The sequence below is a fragment of the Trachypithecus francoisi genome, unplaced genomic scaffold (genome assembly GCF_009764315.1).
Source record: "Trachypithecus francoisi isolate TF-2019V2 unplaced genomic scaffold, Tfra_2.0 Lachesis_group11, whole genome shotgun sequence".
Classification (NCBI taxonomy): domain Eukaryota; kingdom Metazoa; phylum Chordata; class Mammalia; order Primates; family Cercopithecidae; genus Trachypithecus; species Trachypithecus francoisi.
The window spans coordinates 68,280,155-68,304,837 of NW_022681456.1; the positions used below are offsets into that span (position 1 = coordinate 68,280,155).

General features: G+C 43.0%; 1 pseudogene; it reads left to right on the forward strand.

Moving 5' to 3' along the window:
* Positions 1 to 458: 458 nt before the first annotated feature.
* On the forward strand, positions 459 to 1,365 carry LOC117089804 (annotated as a pseudogene).
* Positions 1,366 to 24,683: the final 23,318 nt, after the last annotated feature.

Sequence of the window (24,683 nt, forward strand, 5' to 3'; positions counted from 1 at the left end):
TAACAAATCATAGGCTAATAATGGCTGGGTTGCTTTCCTGAGGAACTATCAAGACCATGTTTGGCCATATTCAATTGCTGCCTCATGTGGCTTTAGAACTAAACCTCCTGCAAAAGATACAACTTCACAATAAAACCAAATGTTAAAATTGCAGGGAGAACGGTTTTAGCTTAACCCAAGGAAGAATCCTTTAACACCTAACTTCTTTGAGAAATTAAGAGAATTTTCTCTGACATCAAAGATATTTAAACAGATATAAAAGATGATATTTTTTTCTTTGCAGATGGGACTCAGGGATTTGACAAGAGAGGTTAATCAGACCCAAACTAGTTGATCTCTTATAATCTTGAGGTTCTAAAATTCTGGGAGGCAGCGTTTCCGCACTACCTACAGAGGGGTCCATACAACGTTGTTCTTAATTTCAGATTCCTGTCATAACTTAAAGAGAAACTTTCACAATGTCTGGAGCCCTTGATATCTTGCAAATGAAGGAGGAGGATGTTCTTAATTTCCTTGCAGTAGGAACCCACTTAGGTGGCACCAACTTTGACTTCCAAATGGAACAGTACATCTATAAAAGGAAAAGTGATGGCATCTACAGCATAAATCTGAAGAGGACTTGGGAGAAGCTTCAGCTGGCAACTCATGCCATTGTTGTCATTGAAAACCCTGCTGATGTCAGTGTCATATCCCCCAGGAATACTGGCCAGAAGGCCATGCTGAAGTTTGCTGCTGCCACTGGAGCCACTCCAATTGCTGACTGCTTCACTCCTTGAACCTTCCTAACCAGATCCAGGCAGACTACTGGGAGTCACAGCTTCTTGTGATTTCTGACCCCAGGACTGACCACCAGTCTCTCAGAGAGGCATCTTGTGTTTACCCACCTGCCATTGCTTTGTGCAACACAGATTCTCCTCTACGCCATGTGGACATTGCCATCACATGCAACAACAAGGGAGCTCCCTCAGTGGGTCAGATGTGGTGGATGCTGGCCTGGGAAGTTCTGCCCATGGGCGGCACCATTTCCTGCAACATCCATGGGAGGTCATGTCTAATGTCTATTTCTACAGAGATCCTGAAGAGATTAAAAAAGAAGAGCAGGCTGCTGCTGACAAGGCTGTGACCAAGAAGGAATTTCAGGGTAAATGGACTGTTCCAGCTCCTGAGTTTACTGCTACTCAGTCTGAAGTTGCAGACTGGTCTGAAGACATGCAGGTACCCTCTGTGCCTATTCAGCAGTTCCTACTGAAGACTGGAGCACTCAGCCTGCCACGGAAGACTGGTCCACAGCTTCCACTGCTCAGGCCACTGAATGGGTAGGAGCAACCACTGAATGGTCTTAAGCTGTTCTTGCACGGACTCTTAAGCAACATGAAAATAAGGTTGACAGAAAATAAACATCAGTTTCTAAAAAATAAAGAATAAAAATCTGTGATGCAAAGACCAGAGTCATCCTAAGTCGATGGCATAGCTCATATCACATTGTTGCTCTTTCCATCCTTCTTTCTTTAGATTTCTCGTTTTCTGATCTTTTGAAAACAACTTGCTCTGTCAAGAAGCATTTTCCAGTTTATCTCAGTTCTAATGTAATAGATGGTGGAGTACTGTAGGTACCCAGGAATGGTAACTGTTGCTGCATTATTAATGATAGCTCCATTAGATTTTAACTTCTTTTTTCTTCATTCACAGCACTAATTTTGCAGGAAACTTTTACTTTTTCCTGTGGCTAAATCTTAGGAACTCAAAATCTCAGTTTAGATGGCTTCTTTAAAAGTGGATATTTAAATGTATGAAATTATTAGGGCCAACAGCAAACTCCCAGTAGAAGGGGAGAGCTCAGAGGTGGAATTACCTACTGGTGAATAAGAAAAATCTAAAACTTAGTGGCTTACAATAAATCTTTTTCTCCATCTCACAGATCTGCAATTTGGGCAAGGCTCAGCAGGGACAGCTCAGCTCAGATGCTGAGAATGACTTCTGGAACCTGGAATCGTCGGATGGTTACTCCCACACAGTAACCTTCAGATGACTCCAAGCTCCAGGCTGACCAGAGGGACCACAGCTGAGGTCATCAGCTGGAACACCGACATGTGGTCTCTCTCTTGGCTGCTTGGCTTCCTCACAGCATGGTGACAGGGTCCTAAGATCAGCTGTCTTAAAAGAGCCAGGTAGAAACTAGATCTTTCTTTGTGGCCTAGCCTTAGAAGTCACATAGTGTCACTTCCACCATAGTCAAAGGCCCTCTCAGGTTTATGAGAAGAGTGTCAACATCAAGTTTAAGAAGAGTATGTATGATGGGATATCTACTACAGCCACTTTGCGAAGTACAATCAACCATGAAATGGATGATTCATTTGGAAACAAGAAGACTGGGAACCTTCTCAGTTTGATTATTTGCATTCTGTGTTTAGAAAAAAATTGCATGTGTTTCATCTCCTTTGTTCTGACATTAATCTTGAATGTATGGTTTCAAAAGTCTATGGATTTTTTCAGGTGACTTGGCTACTTGATTAAAATAGATGTAGGGAAGGTAAAACAAGGGCCTGAATTTAAGGTAAAGAAAGCCATGTGCAGACATAAATTTGATGAATAGTTTGTTATGGCTACATTAATTGACAACATTGCTGTCAACAGTAGTCTTGTAAAAGACCTCCTTTCTTCCACTTGTGCAGACAGTTGGACATATGCTGGAGTTCTGTACTCAGAGCACAGCAGACATGCCACAATCACAAAATGCAAGAATTAGCACAGGGGACTAGAGAAAGGACGATTCTGGCTAGTCTGCCCTCATCTTTCTACTCCATTTCTTAAACTTCTGTCACCACCGCACCCCAAACTACCTAGCCAATAAAATAAGAGATCCAACACAAACCAAAAATTTACTATTTAATTAAAGCATCTAAACATTGTTTTAAATCCCAGTATAGTTTTAAATGATGAGTGGGCTCGTTGCAACGTGCACGTGCGTGTAAGTATGCATGTAAATGGCTGATTGTTCTGAAACTTTGCAAGGATCTGCCAAGGACTAAATTTTTTAAAATTCTACATTTGGAGGCTTCCAGATGAATGGTTTCCTCTGGTTCACTCAAGCAAAAGAAAGGAAGGAAAGAGAAGAAGGAGGAAGGGAAAGAGGGAGGAATGAATAAGAGGACACAAGGGGAAGCATTCCCCTGGGATTTTGACATTGCATTCCCCCTACGTAGATACATTGCTACTGCTCATTTCCAGTGTTTCTCCAAATAAAAGTCATAAATGTGGTGAATGTCATGACATGCATGTGATTCTGTAGCATCACAAAGGCCAAAAAACCGAACTGATAATAAGTTCCTATGACTTTTTCTTTGGAAGCCATCCTGAATCTTACAAACTACAGTGAGCGACAATAATTTTTCTTATAAGCAAGAAGCACATAACTCCTGTTTATTCTTCAAAAATGGTGGAGAAGTAAGTCCAATGAAATGATGACAGCTGAAACAGCATCTCTAAAGCAAAGGTTATTCTAGTAGGCTATTCTAGAACTGTTTTTCCTCTTCTTCTCTTCATTCCTTACCACAAGAGAACAAAACACTCTTTGACCTCCCTTAATCCCCGAGCCCATCTTTCTTCACCACTGCCGAATAATTTGCCCTTCTGAGTACCTGCTGTGGAAGTCAGGTGGTGAGTTCAGTGGGCTTGGCAATGAGATAGGATTTACTGAACTCATCCATGCTTGAGTTTAGTAAATCCACTGGTTGAATCACCCAGGTTGAGATTTATTGATTTAAAATCCCCTAAAAACATACTGCAAAACATTCCTAATCCCTAAGATGGCATCAATACTCTCTTTTGGAGTTCAAAGGTTCAAGAGAAGTTTGTGGATGATAAGAGAGCATTAAGTTTCCCCTCAGAAAGGTTTGGGAAGATAGATAGTTTTTTTTTTTTTTTTTTCACGCTAGATTAAGGGTCAGGAGAATGCATACATTTAGTACAAAAAGGAAGGGAGTTTCCTCTCAACAATAGTGTCACAGCTCAAAATCCCAGTGGTCAGCTGGAGCCAGACCAAACACACACCTTGGGAAACAGAGACTTTAATCTGTCTGGCTTATGGGTGTGAGATGATTCTTTGGAGGCCAAGGGACAATGAGGTAACCAGGAATGAAGAGGAATGAAGGGGATTTGAGAACAGAGGGGGAGAACCGATAAAATGAGTAAGAATTATGAGTTTCTATCTGCTCAGAATAAACAAGGGGTTTCTGGTGAGACAGAGTCAAGCGCAGAAGAACCTAAAAGATCAGGTGACATATAAGGCCAGATAGGAAAGGCCGTACTTACCTTTGTTATAATGTAAGGATTTACTTTATAAGGTGCTAGGTCTGATACCAGGGAGTTGAGGAATTCTCAACAGGACATTCCAATGTGAGCTGCATCCGTCTAGGGAGATTTGCTATCAGTACCAGCAAGTATCCCCCAAAATAAACATAACCCAGGGTGGTCTCTGGGCACCCGCCCCCTTCTCCCTCCTGAGAGTTGGGGGCTTCTGATAGCTGGCATTCCTCCCAGCTAAGAGTCATGTGTCCCTGCCAGCCTGGCAAATTTACAAGTGAGCTGTGGCAAATTTACAAATTTACAAGAGGACTGCAGAGCTGGGAAAACACTGGCCTAGCGGGATGGCTGAAAGTTCTCTTGTTTCTTCCTTAGAAAGAGCATGTCCTTTCTCTTTTCGAGGGTTCTCTTATTTTTCAATTCTGCTCAGACACTCAAAACAACCCCCTTTTCCTAAGCCCAGTCAAAACTAGCCGGTTCTAGCAAAACTTGTGTTTTCAAAATAAAGTTGTGGTATAAATTCAGAAAATGAGCTCCTTTGACAGTTGGTTCTCATTAAACTCTTACCTTAAGGATTTAAAACCTAGTTTCACAGCACACACACACCCCCACCACCAAAGCATTGCAGAAATCTATTAAAGCCTCGGATGCCTGACATCATTTTACAAAAAGACGAACACTCTGTGTTTTACATAAGCCCTGAAAGTTAGAAGTTTGTCTGTGTAAGAAAGTGATGATTAAGATCTTCAATAAAGCAAAGGTTGTATACGTATTGGGGAGAAGAGGGACATTGCCACAGCTTGTCTCTGGAAATCCAGCTGTTAAGTAAAGTCAAGCCATACAGAAAGCATGAAGAGTTCACAAACAAATCAAACCCTCCAAATCAAAATCACAGGGGTTGTGACACACCTAAAAGGAGGGGCAGTTTAGATGTTTCACAGCAAAATAAAAGTTCCATGCCAACCAGCTTTCAAGGGGAAGCATGGTGTTGCCATTTCGGATGTAGGGGGCTCTGCAGAAGGTGTTTTTGTTTCTCGATAACTCTGCCACTATATCTCTCTCATACACATGTTGGGTTCATCTGCACTTGATGTTGAAAGGGTGAGGACAGAATTCCTGGGACAGCACTACCGAGAGATGTTTCTATCCAAACACCATAGAGAAGGTAAGAAGGCCAGATCTCCTAAGCACAAAGAGAAAAAAGAGAAGAGAATTAGGAAATGAATGCGGTTCAAAGATCAGTCTGGCTCATCTCAGTGGTGCTCCCCCATGATGATATGATCCAAACGGCATCATTTAGACGTCTAGGTCCAACTAATCCCAGGTGATGCCTTGAGAATGAGAGGAGAACTAATTTTGCCAAGGCATCAACAAACCAAAGTCCTGTGGCCAGATGTCAGAAAATTTCAGTCTACAATCTGAGAACTGTATTCAATTCAATTCTTAATGACCCAGATAATACATTCAACTCTTGATAATCCAGAATTTTTTTCAGGTAGTATGTTTCACCATAACTTTGTTGGATTGGCTTTTCCTTTTTTCTGCATGATGTGGATATATTTTAGTCAAAAGTTTTCAATCTATTTAGTTTCAAGGCTAAGAAAAACAGCAGCCCCAACTTAGTCATTATGTCTATTGAAAGTATTTCCTTCTTAGCTACTTCTTTTCTCCTGTATCTGACAAAAATTTCAGAGCTGACGGTTCTGCTAGAGGAGGCTTGAAAGATATTGGTAAAAGATTTCCCCTAGACTGAACTCTGAGTGGTGAGGTGTATTTATTTGTAAAATGCACCTTGTCTATCTTCAAAGTCTTGTGGAAATTGATGATTTGATGTTGGTTTCCTTTATTTCCTTTGTCTCCAACCATTACACCAAATAAGTATAAAACTTAGTATTTATTTACATGGTCTCAGGAATAGGATCAGTTCTTAAAACCTTGGAATGACTTACATGCCCATTCAGCTAATAGAATGAGAGGGGAAGTAAGTTAAATTTTTAGGTCCCCAACTTTTCTATTCACTCCAGACTCTGTGAAATCCCAGAACCTCACCTTTCCCAAATATGTAGACATTTTAATTTACCTTTCATCTTAGTTCAGTTGTGGCATTTCCAGAATGTACCAAAAATTCTGGTATTTCCTGACCAAGAATTTCTATGTAGAAGGATAAATATGTGGAAGAGAGGTAAAAACAACTGGGTGCATTGGCTCACACCAGCAATCCCAGCACTACTGGAGGTTGAGGTGGGTGGATCACGAGGTTAGGAGGTCAAAACCAGCCTGGGCAACACGGTGAAACCCCATCTCTACTAAAAATAAAAAAAATTAGCTGGATGTGGTGGCACACGCCTGTAGTCCCAGCTACTTGGGAGGCTGAGGCAGAAGAATCGCTTGAACCCAGGAGGCGGAGGTTGCAGTGAGCTGAGATCATGTCACTGCACTCCAGCCTGGGTGACAGAGACAGACTCTGTCTCAAAAAAAAAAAAAAAGAAAAAAAAAGGTATGAAACTTGAGCCGCTTTTCTCTTTCTGTACTGACTATGGTTCTGTGAGGAAAACAGCAATTTCTTATAGCAGTTGGTAGATCAAGAGGCACTGTTGATTTTCGTTTTCTTTTTTTTCACTTTTTCTTTTCTTTTTTTTTTTGGCAGAGTTTCCCTCTGTCACCCAGGCTGGAGTGCAACTGGGCAATCTCGGCTCACTGCAACCTCCGCCTCCCGAGTGCAAGCAATTCTCCTGCCTCAGGCTCACAAGTAGCTGGGACTACAAGTGCGCACCACCACACCTGGCTAATTTTTTTGTACTTTTAGTAGGGACAGGGTTTTACCACATTGGCCAGACTGGTCTCAAACTCCTGACCTCAGGTGATCCACCTGCCTCGACCTCCCAAGGTGCTGGGATTATAGGTGTGAGCCACCCGCACCCGGCCTTATTTTAGTTTTCAAGTCTTCATTTGAGACTGTGCACAATGGCTCACACCTATAATCCCAACACTTTGTGAGGCCAAGGTGGGAGGATTGCTTGAGCCCAGGAGTTTGAGACCAGCCTGGGCAATACAGGGAAATATTGTCTCTACAAAACATTTTAAAAATTAGCTGGGCTTGGTGGCACGTAACTGTGGTCCCAGCTACTCCAGAGGCTGAAGCAGGAGGATCCCTTGAGCTCAGGAGGCCCAGGCCACAGTGAGCTGTGATGGTGCCATTGTAATCCAGTCTGGTTGACAGAGCAAGACCCCATCTCCTAAATAAATTAATTTCTTCATTTGCACAGGCTGTGAGAGTTTATTTTTTTCCTTAGAGGTGACTCTGCTAAACAATAAATCTGGGCTTATATAGGTATATTTCAGATGATGTTAAAAAATCACATGACCTGGCTGCAGACAAGATTAAGGCCTCCCTTCTTTAAGGATTTTCTCTCCTGAAATCAACACATTCAACCTTCTCCTCCAATGAAATGTTGTTGCCTTGCATGTCTCATTTACAATATCCAAAGACAACTAATGACAGGTGACAAGACTACTTCAGAAGTAGCTTCCTTTTTTGTGAGTTGACTTTCCTATATCCCAGGTGACTTAAATGTATTTTTGCCCTTCTTTGGAACAACCACTTTGCTTCAGCTGATACCACCAATCCCTCCGATAATAAGTCAACAAATATTTATTGAGAGCCCAAGTTAAAAATAACAGCGAATGTTGAGTATACTGAACATTTACTATATTCCAGACATGGTTCTAAGAGTGTTACATACATTTTTAATATCCAATTCTCACTACACCTCTGTGACATAGTTTTGTTATCTATTTACAAGTAAAGAAACTGAAAAACCCAAGAGGTTAAGTAACTTCCCCCAGCAGCTTGCTAGTAAACGGCCAACAAAGGCTTTGAACCCAGGCAGTCTGATTTCAGAGCAGCAACATTTAATCCCGATCCATATTACCTACAGCCCCACACAGATAATCCATAAAAATACAGAAGAAAATAAGGGGCCAGGCGCAGTGGCCCATGCCTGTAATCCCAGCACTTTGGGAGACCAAGGCAGGAGGATCACTTGAGGTCAGGGGTTCAAGACCAGCCTGGCCAACATGTTGAAACCCCATCTCTACTAAAAATACAAAAATTAGCTGGGCATGGTGGCACATCCCTGTAGTCCCAGCTACTCAGGAGGCTGAAGTGAGGGGATCCCTTGAACTAGGGAGGGGAAAGTTGCAAGTGGGCCAAGATCGTGCCACTGCACTCCAGCCTGGGCGATGGAATGAGACTCCATCTCAATTAAAGAAAAAAAAAAAAAAAAGAAAAGACATGATCATCCCTACCCTTTTCACTGCCTCCTTCCTGCCCACTTCCACATGGGTCAGGTTCCTAATGATATCACGCCCATTCTGCCACCTTTGCTAGTGCTGGTCCCCTGTTCTGATGTGTCACCTCTATGCAGATCTGACTCCTCTTCAAGCATACTTTCATCTCTCCTCCAACCTATCTCCCTTTCAGCTTTCCCTATGGAAGGCTCCAGCTTATCTCTGTCCCTTCTTTCTTTGACCTTATTACACCTAATCAAACACTACAGTGACACTGTAAGATCCTTGAGGTAAGGTTTCATACATGATACTTCATTTATATTCTCTGGGTTAGACAGAGCCACCAAGTTGCTTCTACAAGACACCCTCAAATCCACTTCCAGGATCTTAGAAGTTTGCTTACTATTTTGCTGCCCACAATTGTTCTTATTTTCTTCCTTTTCCTCACTCATTTCCTCTTTTCTCCATTTTATAAAAGTAATCTCTACTCATTTTCAGCCTCCATTTTATCTGAGGAGAGATCAGCCGTGGTTTACATCATCATTCCCCTGTGTATAGTTTTTCTTTTTTCCTTTGACTGTTCATAGACGTTTCTCTTTGTCTTTGGTTTTTAGCAGTTTGACTATGATGTGCTAAAATGTGGTTTTGCTGGTATTTATCTTGTTTGTGGTGTGCAGATCTTTTTGGATTTTTTAGTCAATTTTAGGGGTTTGCTTTCATGTTTTTTAACCAAATTTGGGAAAATCCGGGTTATTATTTTTCTCAAATTTTTTTTTTTTCTGCTCCATTCTTTTTCTTTTCTCTTTCTGACACTCCAACATATATGTTAGGCTGCTTGGCATTTTGCGAGTACTCACAGAAGGCCTGTTCATTTTTTAAAAAATTGTTGTTTCTCTTCGTATTACAGAATAAATAACTTCTATTCATCTGCACCTTTGTTCTGTAGCCTCCAATTTGCAGTGAAGCCCATCCAATGAACGTTTCATTTCAGATATTACAGTTTTCAGTTCTAGAATTTCCATTTGTTTCTTTACTTATTACCAATCTCTGTTGAAAATTCCCATCTATTCACTCATTATGTCTATCATTTCCTGAAGTCCTTGAATGTATTTTTAGCAGCTGCTACAAAGTCCCTGTCATCTAATTCTAACATCTGTGTCATCTCAGTATTTATTTCTATTGACTACTTTTTTTTCTTTGATTATGGGTCACATTTTCCTACTTCTTTGTATACTTTGAATGCTTAGTAATTTTTTTTTTTTTTTTTTTGAGATGGAGTTTCACTCTTGTTGCCCAGGCTGGAGTGCAGCGGCACGATCTCGGCTCACTGCAACATCCGCCTCCTGGGTTCAAGCAATTCTCCTGCCTCAGCCTCCCGAGTAGCTGGGATTACAGGCACCTGCCACCTTGCCCAGCTAATTTTTTGTATTTTTTTTTTAGTAGAGACAGGGTTTCAGCATGTTGGCCAGGCTTGTTTTGAACTCCTTTACACGGTAGACAATTTGCATGATCAGTTGTAGGGAGACTGGAGTAGGTTGTTTTCTTTTAAAGTTGACTATATGCTTATTTTAAAGTACATTTGAGAGGTGGGAGGATCATTTAAGCCCAGGAGTTTGAGACCTGCCTGGGCAACAAAGGGAGGAAAAATATCTAACTCAAAATAATAGTAAATAAATAAAGTACAATTGAAAATATGGAGGGAAAGTAATTATCAATTCATTCATAAGCAAATGTAGCCATTTTTTAAAATCCCTATTTATTTTAGTCAATCTGGACTGCTATAACAAAAATACCATAGGCTGGGTGGCTTAAACAACAAATATTTACTTCTCACAGTTCTAGAGGCTGGAAGTTCAAGATCAGGGTGCTTCATGATTGGGTTCTTGGTGAGTCCCTTCTTCCTGGTTTGCAGACAGCTGTATTTTTGCTGTGTCCTCACATGGCAGAGATTGCAAGTGCTAGTCTTTTCTCTTCTTATAAGTATACTAATCCTATTATGAGGACTCCACCTTCGTGATCTTATTTAAACTTAATTACCTGCCAAAGACACCATGTCTTACTACCATTCCACTGGGGGTTAAAGTTTCAACATATAAATTTTGGGAGATTACAAACATGCAGTCTATAACACTATTCATCCAGCAGTGTCCTCCATTCTTCTAAATTCACTCTTCAGAGTTGGTTTCTTTATGTTGCTAGGAACTTGCTCAAAGTGGAACTTAAGTTACTTGTTAAAAGATGAACAAATGAGTTGTAGTAGTAAATTGCAGAGACTTAAAAAGGAGATAAAATTTGGGGAAACAAAAGGTGGGAAGTTCACGCCAGGCACATGGGACATATATACAACAAGTGGTTCATATCTTCTTGGAAATTATCTTATTTTATCCCTTTTCAGTCTCCTAAATTTGCATTATCTTGCCAGCACTGTTAGCAACATACAAAAAGGATATAGTATATTTATAATCTACCTTTCATACATTTCTCTCCATTTTAGTCATCTAAACTGCTGCCAATTAATGCCTTACTTACTCCAGGATCTGACCCAAATATTTTGCATTCAGGGATCCAGTCACGGCGCTTGAAATATATAGATAGATAGATGGTGAACCCTGATGTTTACCCTTCAGCCTAATTCCATGCCTGCCTGCCCTGCTGCAGCATCGCTGTCTGTCTCCTTGATTTCTGTGCACTGTGATGTCTTTGGTAAACGCTGAATGTCCAGTTCTGTGAGCAGTGGGTCACAGCAAGAAGGACTCAATTCAAGCAATCTGAAGTAGCAGCCCTGATATAGGGGCAACTTCTTGAGTCCAATTTTATAATTCCTCCTTTTCACTATGCCTATTTTTAGTTCTCCCACCCCAATTTTTTTTTCCTTCTTATTATTAAAGGGAAACAGGGCCTGCAAGGCAAAAGCCCGAAAGTCCTATAGTACATCTTGGGACTTTTTGGTTTTTTTTTTTGAGACGGAGTCTCGCTCTGTCCCCTGCCCAGGCTGGAGTGCAGTGGCGCCATCTCGGCTCACTGCAAGCTCTGCCTCCCGGGTTCACGCCATTCGCCTGGCTCAGCCTCCCAAGTATCTGGTACTACACGGGCTCACCACCATGCCCAGCTAATTCTTTTTGTATTTTTTAGTAGAGACGGGGTTTCACCGTGTTAACCAGGATGGTCTCGATTTCCTGACCTTGTGATCCGCCCGCCTCGGCCTCCCAAAGTGCTGGGATTACAGGCGTGAGCCACCGCGCCCGCCACATTTTGGGATCTTTTAAGTGTTCAGGCCTCTGTGCCTTCTGGGAGGTGGAATGGGAGTGGCTAAAACGTGAGATTAGACCAGATACTTGATTTTAACGTTTTAAATGCTGGGTCATGTTTTATGGAAGATGCTTTGTTAACTATCCACTATTAGCCTTTCTTCCTCACTAACAGAACCCTCTTTGCCTTGTGCTGGCAATGCGTCCCATTCACTGGCTCCTAACTGTGAAGGTCATCTACACCTCCTTGGATGCTAGGAGTGGCCATTTACCCAATTCTGGCCTATAAAATTATAAGAAGTCTGCTGTGATGGGGTGTTGTGGGAACATTTTTGCTTTCATAAGGGGTAGTCATGCTGGCATTGTTCCTTCCTTCTCCCCTTCATTCAATATGGATGTGTCAGGAGCAGCAGCAGCTCTGTGACAGGAAGGAAAAGGTCAGAGCTTAGCGAAGATGCCACAGAGTCTGTCCCAGTTGCAGTCTCCTCAGGTTTCTTATGAATTGGAAAAAAAAAAAAAAAGTGTGTTTAAGCTGCTGGTCATCAGGTTTTATGTGCTTGTTCTTTTGTTTTTGTTTCTCTGCTTCTTGCAGCTGAAGCATTCTTCAGTGATAGGTTTTGGGAAAGTTTTTCTTTGTTAACTAGTAGGAATAATACTGACCCATAATAAATTAAAAGGTCAGTGGAAGAGAATACAGTTTAATATAAGAATTACCTGTTTTGGCCGGGCGCGGTGGCTCAAGCCTGTAATCCCAGCACTTGGGGAGGCCGAGACGGGCGGATCACGAGCTCAGGAGATCGAGACCATCCTGGCTAACACGGTGAAACCCCATCTCTACTAAAAATACAAAAACTAGCCGGGCGAGGTGGCGGGCGCCTGTAGTCCAGCTACTCGGGAGGCTGAGCAGGAGAATGGCGGAAACCCGGGAGGCGGAGCTTGCAGTGAGCTGAGATCCGGCCACTGCACTCCAGTCCGGGCGACAGAGCGAGACTCCGCCTCAAAAAAAAAAAAAAAAAAAAAAAAAAAAAAAAAAGAATTACCTGTTTTGAATTACCCATAGCCTAAGGTTGATAGAAGGCTGTTGTTGCTTTAGAGTTATTTACTGTATTCTATATTTTTCTTCTTCAGCATTTTTTTGGTAGTACACTTCGCTCACTCATTCATTCATGCACGCATTCAACAAATATTGCACCCCAGCTATTTTGCTTGCACTAGGGTGGATACTAGGGATACAAAAATGAATAAGAAAATTATTTCATCCTCGTGAAGCTCATTCTGGTAGAGGAGGCATTCTAGGAAAGAAGCATGAGTAGCAGCAGGTGAGGGAAGAAAAAATGCAAATCAAGGAGAGAGGCCTGCAAGCACAAGGTTCAGAGAGCTGGGATATGGTGGTGTTTTTTGAATAAGAAGTTCAGCACAGAGCATGTGAGATTGAGAGGCTTGAGATAAAGGTGAAAATACAGAGCAGAGCTGGATATAAAACGCTTGTGGTCCAAGTTTTATAATTTGGTGCAGCCTGTAGGCAATACATAAACCACAGGTAATCTAAACTTTTTCAGGTTTTGTCACATTTTAAAGTTTTTTAGTTGACATGATCAGATTTCCTTTGTAGGAAAATTAATGGCAGTTTAGAGGACTCACTAAAGTGGAAAGAAACCCATTAAATGAGAACATTTCCACCCTGACAAGAAAGTTCTATTGAACAATACTGGTTTAGAGAATTTTAAAAGCCTTGAATAGGTAAAATTCAGGGAAAAAGTAAAATTCAAGGAAAAAGTAAATTACAGTGATGTACCATCCACTTCATATCCATGAAACTGGGGGAAAAATGGAAAAGTCTGCTAATACCAAGTGTTGCTGGGGATGACGAGAAAGCAGGTGGCTGACATACTGTTAAGAGAGTAAACTGTTACAACCACTTGGAAGAATAGTTTGGTGATTGATATCTAGTAAAGATGAAAGTATGTAACCCTGCAACCCAGCAATTTCATTTTTAGGGACAAAAGTAAGAGAAACACTCTCATCTGCAAACAAGGGGACCACCACCACAAAGATGTCACTACATTATTTTTAGTAGAAAATAAAAAGGCCTACTAAATGTCCCTATGGGAGAATGAATAAATACATTCTGGTATATTCATTCAATGGTATATCATACAGCAATTCAAATAAAGATCTACATGTCTCAAAATGGATGTGTCTCAAAATTGTATTGTTGGATGAAAACATTTGTCTACATTGTAGATGATCTACAGAAGGATATTATGCTCATTAATGTCCCACCATGGGTTACTCTGGAGACACTTTACTGAATCCTCCATACTGCCACCAATTTTTCTAAACAGTTAATATGGTTACGCTAACCCCTTCCTTTCCTTTAAATGGGATAAAACTCGCTAACAGAAAAAAATCTTAAGTTTCCATTTTCTAGATTTGAACAATCTGTGTCCAGTCTAGCCTTGTGTTCATAGCTCAAGACACGACAGAAAAAGTAATAAGGACAATTCAAAGTTAAATATGGTTACGCTAACCCCTTCCTTTCCTTTAAATGGGATAAAACTCGCTAACAGAAAAAAATCTTAAGTTTCCATTTTCTAGATTTGAACAATCTGTGTCCAGTCTAGCCTTGTGTTCATAGCTCAAGACACGACAGAAAAAGTAATAAGGACAATTCAAAGTTAGAGACTTACATTAAGAGAAGCTGGGCCGGGCGCGGTGGCTCAAGCCTGTAATCCCAGCACTTTGGGAGGCCGAGACGGGCGGATCACGAGGTCAGGAGATCGAGACCATCCCGGCTAACACGGTGAAACCCCGTCTCTACTAAAAATACAAAAACTAGCCGGGCGAGGTGGCCGGCGCCTGTAGTCCCAGTTACTCGGGAGGCTGAGGCAGGAGAATGGCGTAAACCCGGGAGGCGGAGCTTGCAGTGAGCTGAGATCTGGCCACTGCACTCCAGTCCGGGCGACAGAGCGAGACTCTGCCTCAAAAAAAAAAAAAAAAAAAAAAAAAAAAAAAAAAAAAAAAAAGAGAAGCTGGCATTGTTAGCCGGGAAAACACTATGAACTTGGGATGATGTTTAATGTTGGTTTTAGGGCTTCTGTGTTCTCAGATATGCAGATCTGTCTGGTTTAGCTTTGAAGATCTAAATCTAACCTCTTTCTTTCAAAGGTTCTGAAATCATTCTGGGATTCCTTCTTCTATCCTCTTTTTTTTTTTTTTTTCTCCTTCTGTTTTCCTTCCTTCTTGGAAAGTTTTACATAACATTTTTAAGTATGATAAAGTGTTTGGAAAGCTCCATGCAAAAAGCTGGTTCATTTGAATTCAACATAATTGATTGCACAGCTACAATTTATTTGCCATGCCCTGTGCTAGAATCTACGGCCTGCGATCTAACAAATCCCTATGCTCAAAAAATTCATAGTCTAGTTGAATACAGATAAATGTCATTCAGTGACTATGCCCCACATCAATGCCAAAATAGAATACTTAAAACTTCTTTAACTATTCTAAGCAAAAGGACCCTTATAAAGTTAAGGAGAATAAATAGCTGTAAAGGAATCACTCGGTTACGGCGACCACCCAGGTGGTGCCAGAAATTGGAAATAGCCCTCCTCCTTCAGCCCGCCATCAATGCAGCTCAGAACGAATTGGCTTTGCAGGAACGCTGAGAGAAAAGGAAAAGCCGGCCAAATCTTCCAGGCAAAAGTAGTTCCGATCCGAGGATTAGAGCCTGTCAATTGGGGGGTGTCCGAATGGGAAGGAGGAAAGGAGGAGAAGGAAATATGGCTTAAGCTCCAGGGGAGACTCATTTTCTTTAGGAGAGAGGGTCAGGCACCAGGACTAGCGCGTTCCCATTCTCTTCGGAAAGGAGTCGGTCCTTATCCGGATTTCCCTTGCCATGAAAATGAGGCGCCCCTCCCGCCGGCGCGTGCTCGCTGAGCTGGTAGAAGCTCCCGGGTGGCCAGCGCGTGGCCCGGCCGCGGCGGGGGTGGCCCCGCAGTCAGCTCTGGAGTCCGCCGCCGCCGCACTAAGGACCGAGCCGGGCTCGGACGCGCCCCGGCCCGGCCTCCCCCGCCCGGGAGCGCCCCCGGCCCACACCCAGGCTGCGTCGGGGTTTGGCCGGCCCGGCCGGCGGAGGCGCCTTTGAAGTCTCGGCTGACCGACGGGGAGGGAGATGGATGACCGGGCAGGGGCAGGGACGCTGGGGCCCCGCCTGGTTCCCACGATCGGGCCAGCGCGAGGGGCTACAGTGCGGCACTGGCGGGCTCCGGGACAGAAGGGGACGAGCGTGCGCCGGCGAGATTGAGGGAGAACTGGCGGGCGCTCGACACGAAACTAGAGTGGGTGTGACACAGGAGATGGTGCCAGTCAGAGAACAGTGTGTGTGAGACCGGGGTGTGACAGAAGACGCAGTGTGAGTGTGACGGGGCCGGGATGCGTGCGTGCGCCCTGCGTTAAGTGCGCGGGGATAAAGAAGACACAGGCTGCGCGTGGGGTGGGGGTGCTGGCGGGGCGCGCACCACCGCGACGTGGAGAGGTCCAGGCCTGGGTCCGCCTGGGGTGCTGGGGTTAGAATGTCTCCAACCCCAAGCGTGGGCGAGGGGTGGGGGCTGCTTGCCGGAACCAGCCGGGAGCACCTAGCGCCTAGTCCCGCGCAGCGCCCGTCCCGGCAGCCTCCGGCGGGTCTGTGGAAGGAGACTCGCGGCGGGAAGGAGATGCAATTTAAACTTAGAGCGCGGCGAGAGCTATTAACTTGTCATGGGCATCCCCTCATTCTTTATTTAAAAAAATAAAAAGTCATGAGACCAGAGACCCCTAAAGAAGAGAGCGCGCTGGGAGCAGCCGCCACCCCCGCAGCCGCCACCCCCGGGGCGCTCGGCAGATTGTTGTGCGCCCCCGTCGCCCGGCCCCGCCCCGCCCCGCCCCGCGCCGTCCGGCCACGCCCTACCGCCCGGCCACTCCCCCCCAGACTGCACGGCGTCGGCCCGTGAGCCAATGGGAAGCTCCCAGGCTCCGGCGGCCGCAGCAGGTCGCCGCAGGAAGCGATGGGCGAGCGGTGGCCCCCAGCAAGATCGATCACCTTTCCCCCGCCGCAGCCCGGCCAGGGACCCCGAGGGGAACAGGGCCATGTTCTTCTCGCCCTGCCCTGGGGTTAGAGAAGGTTAAGGCCGGTGGTCCCGGGCACCCGGGAGGTTTGCTGCTTAGCCTCTTCTCCAGACTTGCAGACACGGATAATAACTCGCCCAGTTTGAGGCCCAGAGAGAAGCTCATTATCTAGAGATTACACAGTAAAGACTCTTCTAGAGAGGAAGGCCGCCTTCCCCAGTCACCCCAAATTATTTCCGATGGGGTCATTGCATACATCTACAGGCCACATCTGTTCAAAAGGACCTATTAAAATATTTGTTGACCTATAAGTGAGAGAAGGGAGGGGACTGGGAATGTTGGGGCTCGGGGCGCGGGTGGTGGGGCAGCCGAATGTGATGAGCGCTGGCGCTCAAAATGCGCCCAGTGGGAGGATATGGAAGGGATGTTAAAAGTCAGGCAGGTCACCCAGTCTCCCATGTTATGTTTGAATGTTCTCCATGTTCAAGGTGGAACCTCAGACTGCAAGGTCGTTTGCCACTCTTAAATTGAGTGGTGAAGAGCCAAGATTTGAAATGGAGGAGATATTGCACAGAATGATTTTGAACGGCAGAAAGGAAAAGGTGGAGCGAGTGGAGGAAGTACAGAAAATAGATGATAAAGGATAGTTGCAAAAATGTCATCAGCATTCTTCAAACTCAACAGGCATTTCTAGAGACCTCTGCTTTCTCTTCCCTGAGTCAAAACTCAAATCTGGGCCCTCAGAGAGCTGCAAGTAAAGGTGCTTGGTTTGTGCTATGGTGAGGCCCCACAGGCTGCAAGGTTTGCTGCCTTGATGGTGGAGGGGCAGGCTCCCTCTTTTAGGTCTTTTTTTCTTTTAATTTCAAATTTGAGCTTAAAGACGGTTTAAATATCCTCTTTCTTCTCACCCACCTACCTCTACGTTCTGAATATGGGAACATCGGCTACACAACAGAAGCTGCCTTGCTCCTCTTGATGAGGCGCAGTGTGTACTTGTCACTATTTTATTTTATTGACAATTTAAAACCTCTGCCCCTGAAGGCAGTTGCTCATCCTGGAGTTTCTTTCAGAACATCTTTATTTAATGAGAAATGATTGACTTGCAGCAAGTATATCTTAACAAAATTGTCATTATAAATGCATTGTATTGTAGCAAACTGATATTAAAACTAAAAAGGAACCATGTAAACAATGTTTATGATATCATAATTCTTGACTACTTGAAATTACGTACTCTTTTAAAAATCAGTCAGAAGCTTTCCACTTTCTTTCTTTGTTCTTTGAGATTTTCTTTTTGCATTTGGTAAATTTAGAGACACACAAGGGGGACGGGGTGTTGTCTCTTATTCAACAAACAATTGGGTTAATAACAAACATTCCTATAGCCTGTATGAGGCATGAGACTCAATAAAAATATATCAGTGCAAAGCAGAAGTATGTTGAAAGGTTATACAGAGAAATTCTACCATGGTGTCAAAATATTTACCATATATATATATATAAAACAAAATATATACCTTAACAAAGCTGTCTCAAAAATCCATACTGTTAAACTGTTAGTAAACAAACACACCAAACAATGTGGTTGACATCCTCTTTTGTCTCAGCATTAGTGCTGAAATTTACTAGGGCTTTCTCTCCTTTCTGTTTCATCTGCCTCAAGGTGATCTTATACATTCTTATGGATTTTAATTTTATTTATATGTTGATGGTTCCAAAACTTTTACCCCCAGGGCAGATATCTCCCCTGAGCTCAGTCCCACTGTCTTCGAAGTCTCCCCAAGCATTTCAAACCTGACAGGTCCAAAATTGAACTCCTGATTTCACATCTCCAAAATATTTCTCCCCCAGTCTTTTCAATCAAAAGAAATAATCCAGCCGGGCGCAGTGGTTCACACCTGTACTCCTAGCACTTTGGGAGGCTGAGGCGGGCGGATCACCTGAACTCAGAAGTTCAAGACTAGCCTGGGCAACATGGTGAAACCCCGTCTCTACTAAAATACCAAAAAAAAAAAAAAAAAGTAACCAGGCGTGGCGGCGTGCGCCTATAGTACCAGCTACTCAGGAGGTTGAGGCAGGAGAATTGCTTGAACCTGGGAGGCAGAGGTTGCAGTGAGCCAAGGTCGAGCTACTGCACTTCAGCCAGCCTGGGAGACAGAGCGAGACTCCATCTCTTAAAAAAGAAAAGAAAGAATCCTACCAAACACCCAACTGATCAAGGCAGAAGCCTCAGAGTCACTTTTTTTGTTCTGTTTTCATTACTCTCCACACCCAGTCCATCACCAAATTGTATTTATTCTACATCCAAAGCCTATCTAGGAATGTTCTAGTTCTATTTTCGCTGTCCTACTGTACCCCAAGCCCTATCTCTCACGAGGATGGCTGCGATAGCCTTGTTCACTGGTTTTCTTAGCTTCTATTGCCTCCTTCTAATCTCTCCTCCCCACACCCCAGAACATCTTCTCCATCCATCACCACCCCTCCACCCCGCAAGCTGATTTTAACATTTTTAATATTTTAATTTAATTTTATTTTTTTGATGGAGATTGCTGTTGCCCAGGCTGGAGTGCAGTGGCACGATCTCTGCTCACTGCATCCTCTGCCTCGTGGCTTCAAGTGATTCTCGTACCTCAGCCTCCCAAGTAGCTGGGATTACAGACGCCACACCTGGCTAATTTGTTTGTATTTTTAGTAGAGACGAGGTTTCACCATGTTGGCCAGGCTAGCCCCAAACTCCTGACTTCAAGTGATCTACCCACCATGGCTTCCCAAAGCGCTGGGATTACAGGCATGAACCACTGTGCCCCGCCTGATTTTTTAAAACCACAAATTGGATTCTGTCAATGCCATTCTTTACGATTTTCAAACTTTTTTGTGCCATGTCCTGCTAGACCTTCATGACCCAGTCTCTGCGTACTTCTCCACATTCACCTCGGGCCCCTCCCGCTTGGTTCAGCATGCCTTCTTTGGCTTTCTCTTCCCACACTCTGCGTGGATGGCTTCATCTTTCTTTTAGGTTTCAGTTTAAATGTGACCTCAGAAAAGCCTTAAGACATTCTATACTCTTTTAGCACTGTGTTTGTTTCCTTTGTGCCATTTTTCAATTTGTAATTACATGCTTTTTTTTTTTTTTTTTTTTTGAGACGGAGTCTCAAAGTCTCCAGGCTGGAGTGCAGTGGCCCCATCTCTGCTCACTGCAACCTCTGCCTCCTGGGTTCAAGCGATTCTCCTGCCCCAGCCTCCTGAGTAGCTGACTACAGGCACAAGCCACCACACCCAGCTAATTTTTTTTTGTATTTTTAGTAGAGAGAGTGTTTCACTGCATTAGCCAGGATGGTCTCGATCTCCTGACCTCATGATCTGCCCTCCTCAGCCTCCCAAAATGCTGGGATTATAGATGTATGAGCCACCGCGCCTGGCCTATTTTGTTGTTTACTTGTTTTTTGTCTGTCTTGTCCACCTGACTGTAAGCTTCATGTGGGCAGGAGCCGTGTCTGTTTTATATACCCAGGGTCTAGCATAACATATTTGGCTTTCAGTAAATATTAGTTGAATGAATGACTGAATGAATGAATGAATGACCCAACACTGAAAATGAATATCTCAATAAAGTGCTAACAACCTGTATATCTGGGCCACATCTCCTTTCTGAACTCCATATCTGTATATCCAAAGGCCAGCAAGGCATCTCCACCGGAACTGTGATCAGCACAACAGACTGAACAGGTCCCAAACTGACTTCATGGTGTGCTGCTTTTCCTGCATTCTCTATCAGTGACACCACTTGTGCATTTGCTCAATCCAGAAATCTGGCAGTCATGCAAGATTCCTTTCCTTTCCTCACTCCCCATATTCAGCTCCTCATATTCAACTGGCCATCAAGCCCTGTCCGTCTGCCTTTAAAAATGGCAAGCTCCTTATTTTCCTCTGTTTCCCACTCCTCTCTAGTAGGTCAGAGCCTCCCAATTTCCCCTGAGAATCACCACACTGGTCTTATACCACTGTACTGTGGGCAAACTGATCTTTTCCCTGCTCCTGAAAAAGTTAAGCATGCTCTTCCCTTAGGATGGTACACTTATTCTTTCTTCCTGGAATCTTCTCCACTAGATATCTGCGCAGCTCACTCCTTTATTTTTTTCAGTTCTTTACTCAAACATCTCATTTCTCTTTTTTTAAAATTTTTTAAATTTTGTTATTATTATACTTTACGTTCTAGGGTACATGTGCATAGTGTGCAGGTTTCTCACACATGTATAATTGAGCCATGTTGGTGTGCTGCACCCATCAACTCGTCAGCACCCATCAATTCGTCATTTATATCAGGTATAACTCCCAATGCAATCCCTCCCCCCTCCCCCCTCCCCGTGATGGGCCCCAGTGTGTGATGCTCCCCCTCCCGAGTCCAAGTGATCTCATTGTTCCGTTCCCACCTATGAGTGAGAACATGCGGTGTTTGGTTTTCTCTTCTTGTGATAGTTTGCTAAGAATGATGGTTTCCAGCTGCATCCATGTCCCTACAAAGGACACAAACTCATCCTTTTTTATGGCTGCATAGTATTCCATGGTGTATATGTGCCACATTTTCTTAATCCAGTCTGTCACAGATGGACATTTGGGCTGATTCCAAGTCTTTGCTATTGTGAATAGTGCCGCAATAAACATACGTGTGCATGTGTCTTTATAGCAGCATGATTTATAATCCTTTGGGTATATACCCAGTAGTGGGATGGCTGGGTCATATGGTACATCTAGTTCTAGATCCTTGAGGAATCGCCATACTCTTTTCCATAATGGTTGAACTAGTTTACAATCCCACCAACAGTGTAAAAGTGTTCCTATTTCTCCACATCCTCTCCAGCACCTGTTGTTTCCTGACTTTTGAATGATTGCCATTCTAACTGGTGTGAGATGGTATGTCATTGTGGTTTTGATTTGCATTTCTCTGATGGCCAGTGATGATGAGCATTTTTTCATGTGTCTGTTGGCTGTATGGATGTCTTCTTTTGAGAAATGTCTATTCATATCCTTTGCCCACTTTTTGATGGGGTTGTTTGTTTTTTTCTTGTAAATTTGTTGAGTTCTTTGTTGATTCTGGATATTAGCCCTTTGTCGGATGAGTAGATTGCAAAAATTTTCTCCCATTCTGTAGGTTGCCTGTTCACTCTGATGGTAGTTTCTTTTGCTGTGCAGAAGCTCTTTAGTTTAAGTAAATCCCATTTGTCAATTTTGGCTTTTGCTGCCGTTGCTTTTGGTGTTTTAGACATGAAGTCCTTGCCCATGCCTATGTCCTGAATGGTACTACCTAGGTTTTCTTCTAGGGTTTTTATGGTATTAGGTCTAACATTTAAGTCTCTAATCCATCTTGAATTAATTTTCATATAAGGAGTAAGGAAAGGATCCAGTTTCAGCTTTCTACTTATGGCTAGTCAATTTTCCCAGCACCATTTATTAAATAGGGAATCCTTTCCCCATTTCTTGTTTCTCTCAGGTTTGTCAAAGATCAGATGGCTGTAGATGTGTGGTATTATTTCTGAGGACTCTGTTCTGTTCCATTGGTCTATAGCTCTGTTTTGGTACCAGTACCATGCTGTTTTGGTTACTGTAGCCTTGTAGTATAGTTTGAAGTCAGGTAGCGTGTTGCCTCCAGCTTTGTTCTTTTGACTTAGGATTGTCTTGGCAATGCGGGCTCTTTTTTGGTTCCATATGAACTTTAAAGCAGTTTTTTCCAATTCTGTGAAGAAACTCATTGGTAGCTTGAAAACATCTCATTTCAAAGACACTTTTTCTTTTTCATTTGTACACATTTAAGGTGTAAAAGTGCTGTTTTCTTACATGGATATATTGCCTAGTGGTAAAATCTGGGCTTTTAGTGTAACCATCACCTGAATAATGTATATGGTACCCACTAAGTTATTTCTCATCTCTCATTCCTCTCCCACACCCCCACTCTTCCGAGTCTTCACTGCCTATTATTTCATACTCTGTGTCCATGAAGTTTTCTTGATTGACCTACATAAAATAGCAACCTCTAATCCTTCATTATCTTAATATTTTTCTTAGTGCTTACATTATCTGTGTATGTCCTTGTTTGTTTAATGTCTGTTTTCCCCAAAAAAATATAAACTCCACTAAGGTGAGGGTTTTGTCTGTTTGTTCATTGCCAAATTCTCAGTGCCTCACTGTGTGCACTTAGAGGGCACCCAATAGATGTTTGTTGAATGAAGAGTCTTCTAATTTGTCCTCTGACCTCACTGTACCTTCTTTCATTTATCCTCTAAGCTGCAGTCACAGTGATTTTCAAAAACCCAAATATGCTTGTTTTCCTTTTAGGAACAGCCTCAACTTACATCATAAGGTCCAGTCTCCTCAGCATATGGTAAAAAGGTATTGACCAAGGCCACCCAGCTACCAAGGGGCAGAGCTGGGATTCAAATCTGGTTTAACTCAAACTCTTCAAAACTACATTTCCCTGCATCTTTAACTCAGAAAAAAACAGCCTCTTAGGACTTACAATACACTGGACTATTCATACCTCTGCACTTTGGCATATGCTGTTCCATCTACCAGGAATGTTTTTCCACTTCTTTTTTCATTCACCTTCAAAGCTCCCATTATCTTTCAAGATCCAACCCAAATGTCACAACTTCTGTGAAACTTCACTGATCAATCCAACCTAAACGAATCATTTCATTAGCTGTTCAACCATGGTACTTTACACATCACATATTCTATTTTGCATTATCACTTAATATTACTATTATTTTTTAACTTATCTTTCATCCACATAGTGAGTACTCAATCAATGACTATTGAATGATACTTTAGATACTTGAGTCTATTTTTGCTTAATGCTACACTTGAGATAGATGAATATTACACTGAAAATGTTCATTTCTCTTTGTGTGTGTGTGTGTTTTGTTTGTTTGGTTTTTTTTTTTTTTGAGACCGAGTCTCGCTGTGTTGCCCAGGCTGGAATGCAGTGGCACAATCACAGCTCGCTGCAACCTCCGCCTCTTAGGTTCAAGTGATTCTCCTGCCTCAGCCTCCGGAGTAGCTGGGACTATAGGCACCTGCCACCATGCCTGGGTAATTTTTGTATTTTTAGTAGAGACGGGGTTTCACCATGTTGGCCAGGCTGGTCTTGAACTCCAGACCTCAAGTGATCTGCCCGCCTTGGCCTCCCAAAGTGCTGGGATTACAGGTGTGAGCCACTGCCCCTGGCCTGAAAATAACTGTTTCTTTACCATCCTAATCTTGAGCTTAGCTGCTCCCATCTCTCTCTACTCATAACTTAATTGCGTAGTTAGAGAATTTGGGAGGGATAGCATTTAGGAGTTGCTTTCAGATGCTAATAACAGAGATCTGAAATAAATGTGGCTTAAACAAGACAGAACTTTTTTTCCCTCACAGAGGTAATCCGTGACTGGTATGGTGGCCTCACAGTCATCAATTACTCCTTTTACATTTCCTCTTTGACCATTGTATTGTATGGTTTCCATTCTCAAGATTGCCTCATGGTCCGCAATGGATGCTGGACTGCAGCCATCACATCTCTTTGAAAGACAAGAAGGAGGAGAAAGGGACATTAGAGTCACAGAATAACTATATGAAATTTTTTAGATCTTTGACACCTCTTGAGCTAGGTCCTACAAGCTCCTCTGCCACAGAACAATTGATTTACATATTATAATTCTGGGTTAAAGCATATTGCTACTTGTAATGGTTATTTTAAAAATT